The 3686-nt window shown below is 42.9% G+C and overlaps 1 long non-coding RNA gene across 1 annotated transcript in view; it reads left to right on the forward strand.

The window, feature by feature from the left end:
- The window catches only part of LOC110503364, an 8611-nt gene extending 5218 nt beyond the window's left edge, over positions 1-3393 (forward strand). The window contains exons 5-6 of the long non-coding RNA XR_005039424.1: positions 1947-2049; positions 2205-3393. This is a non-coding gene — a long non-coding RNA (uncharacterized LOC110503364). The remainder of the gene's footprint in view (positions 1-1946; positions 2050-2204) is intronic.
- The last annotated feature ends 293 nt before the right edge of the window (positions 3394-3686 follow it).

The raw sequence follows: 3686 nt of genomic DNA on the forward strand, positions 1-3686 counted from the left end.
TCAAACTGTCCACTTAGGAAGCAACACTGATTGACAATACATTTCACATGCTGTTGTGCAAATGGAACAGACAACAGGTGGAAATTATAGGCATTTAGCAAGACACCTCCAATAAAGGAGTGGTTCTGCAGGTGGGGACCACAGACCACTTCTCAGTTCCTATGTTTCCTGGCTGATGTTTTGGTCACTTTGGAATGCTGGCGGTGCTTTCACTCTAGTGGTAGCACGAGACGGAGTCTACAACCCACACAAGTGGCTCAGCTAGTGCAGCTCATCCAGAATGGCACATCAATGCGAGATGTGGCAAGAAGGTTTGCTGTGTCTGTCAGCGTAGTGTCCAGAGCATGGAGGCGCTACCATGAGACAGAGATGAGTACATCAGGAGATGTCGAGGAGGCCATAGGAGGGCAACAACCCAGCAGCAGGACCACTACCTCTGCCTTTGTGCAAGGAGGAGCACTGCCAGAGCCCTGCAAAATGACCTCCAGCAGGCCACAAAGGTGCATGTGTCTGCTCAAACGGTCAGAAACAGACTCCATGAGGGTGGTATGAGTGTCCGACGTCCACAGGTGGGGGTTGTGCTTACAGCCTAACACCGTGCAGGACGTTTGGCATTTGCCAGAGAACACCAAGATTGGCAAATTCGCCACTGGCGCCCTGTGCTCTTCACATATGAAAGCAGGTTCACACTGAGCACATGCGACAGACGTGACAGTCTGGAGACGCCATGGAGAATGTTCTGATGCCTTCAACATCCTCCAGCATGACCGGTTTGGCGGTGGGTCAGTCATGGTGCGGGGTGGCATTTCTTTGGGGGGCCGCACAGCCCTCCATGTGCTTGCCAGAGGTAGCCTGACTACCATTAGGTACCGAGATGAGATCCTCAGACCCCTTGTGAGACCATATGCTGGTGTGGTTGGCCCTGGGTTCCTCCTAGGCCCAGGCGATGTAGAGAGGTCATACAGGCACGTGGAGGCCACACACACTACTGACCCTAATTTTGACTTGTTTTAAGGACATTACATCAAGGTTGGATCAGCCTGTAGTGTGTTTTCCACTTTGATTTTGAATGTGACTCCAAATCCAGACCTCCATGGGTTGATACATTTGATTTCCATTGATAATTTTTGTGTGATTTTGTTGTCAGCACATTCAACTATGTAAAGAAAAAAGTATTTAATAAGAATATTTCATTCATATCTAGGATGTGTTATTTTAGTGTTCCCTTTATTTTTTTGAGCAGTGTATATACATATGTGTGTGTATATTTATATATATATGTGTGTGTATATATACGTATATGTCTATATATGTGTGTATACATATTTGTGTGCTTTGAATTGGGAAAGACCTTTAGTGATACTGTGTTTGACGGTTTCCCTCTGGGTTTCTACTGTAGTTCCTGCAGTTTAAGTTGGCAGAGATGGCCACCAAGCTAGTGGCGTCGCGTCTGTTGGTGTGTGAGGCTGCCCTGGCAATGCAGGAGGGTCTGAAGCTGTGTCCCTCTGCTCCATGGCCAAACTCTTTGTCACTGACGAATGCTTCAACTTGAGTCAATTCGTTAGGCAAAATGGTTCGTAGGGATACTGTGTTATTTGAGTATTTACAGTAAAACTTCCATGAGCTAGCTATTAGCCTGGAAGTGTATTTGTTTCAACTGCAGCAGACTTTCGTTTTGACATGCAGGGATCAGTCGTTCAACACAGGGTAAAGGTGCAGTGGAATTCCACTGCAGCAGAATGACACTTTTTTTGGAGACCCAGAGTGTATTGTAGGCCATTGTTTCTTTGCTAAAATGTGAAACGATGCCCAACCATTAAAAAAGGACCAGTGCATGTTGGAGACTCAACATTTTACAGTAAGTGGTGTAATGATGTAGAAGTCTAGTTATCAGATGTAGCTGCACATCTCTCACACACATCGGTATCTCTGCCTTCTCTCAATAGATCTGTAACCAGGCACTCCAGATGCATGGTGGATAAGGTTACCTCAAAGACTACGCTGTTCAGCAGTTTGTCCGGGACATCAGAGTCCACCAGATACCGGAGGGTATGTATACACCGCTCTTACTATGACAAAGCTGTGCTTTATAACATAATGGTTCAGTATTTTAATGACAATGCACACATCTTTATAAACTTGTGATCACTACCACTGTTGCATTGACAAATTACCGATTTACCCTTTTATATTTTCTCTTTCAGGAACAAATGAAATGATGCAGATGATAATTGCCAGAAGTTTACTGTCAGTCTGGATAAATATGCCATGGGCTGGCCAAAAAGGGATTTTCTCCTGTGTTGAAGGGATGGTGTGGTGGCAGGCTTCTTGTTGTTTGACTGTATCCCTCAAGTGTCTTGAACTCCCCCCTTTTAAAGGGGGAATACTATAGGCTAAAGCTGTAATTAGGTCCTTTCCTGTTTGTGTGGAATTAAATAACAGCTGCTCATTGAGGGATATGGAAGTGGAACCATATTAGATATGTCATATTTCTCCATGCTGTGTTTTGTGGAGAAGGTTTTTGGTTATCTATACCAGATGATTCGTTCGATGACATCACAACCTCTCCTGCACATTCAGTTATGGCGGCAACATTTGAAACATGAGCAAGTTTGGTTCTCATGATTCAGTTTAATCATAAAACACAATTAAATGTATCATCTAGATGGGTTGGATGACTGAGATTTTCTATAATATTTGGTACTGCATGAACCATGTTTTAAAGGTCCAATGCAGCTGTTTCTCTATCAAATCATTTCTGGATAACAATGATGTTGCTACATTTTCTATTGGAAACAATGACCAATTTCTCAAGCAGCTCTTACACTAAATGGCCATTATAATTTCACAGTATTCCAACCTCAAAACACAGGAAATCACGATTGACTGCACGAGACCTTTTGCCATTAAGGGAAGAATATTTATGATCTCTGTCATTGATGATCTCTGTCATTGATGAATTATACATTCCAGCTACCTAATTGAGATTAGTAATATATTCTCTGTGTACATAAATGTAATAAAACCACAAATATTCTTATTAGATACAAGTATGGGTTGACACTTTCTTGTCTGTTCTACTGGGGTGATCACAACTCCACATGAACGGTTGGCGTGAGAAGAACGCTTTACATCTCTATGAGCAGTAATGTGCTTAGTGTCAACATGATGGTGTGAGTTGATGAGCATACATTCTCTCCAGGCAAACCCTCATCAATTGTTGTAACTGGCATATAAAACATGTATATACAGTCGTGGCCAAAAGTTGAGAATGACACAAATATACATTTTCACAAAGTCTGCTGCCTGAGTTTGTATGATGGCAATTTGCATATACTCCAGAATGTTATGAAGGGTGATCAGATTAATTGCAAAGTCCCTCTTTGCTATGCAAATGAACTGAATCCCCCAAAAAACATTTCCACTGCATTTCAGCCCTGCAACAAAAGGACCAGCTGACATCATGGAGATGGAGATCACTCTGTCATGCTGATTGAGTTCGAATAACAGACTGGAAGCTTCAAAAGGAGTGTTGTGCTTGGAATCATTGTTCTTCCTCTGTCATCCATTGGTTACCTGCAAGGAAACACGTGCCGTCATCATTGCTTTGCACAAAAAGGGCTTCACAGGCAAGGATATTGCTGCCAGTAAGATTGCACCTAAATCAACCATTTATCGGATCATCA

Source organism: Oncorhynchus mykiss, chromosome 24 (assembly GCF_013265735.2).
Source record: "Oncorhynchus mykiss isolate Arlee chromosome 24, USDA_OmykA_1.1, whole genome shotgun sequence".
NCBI classification, from domain to species: Eukaryota; Metazoa; Chordata; class Actinopteri; order Salmoniformes; family Salmonidae; genus Oncorhynchus; species Oncorhynchus mykiss.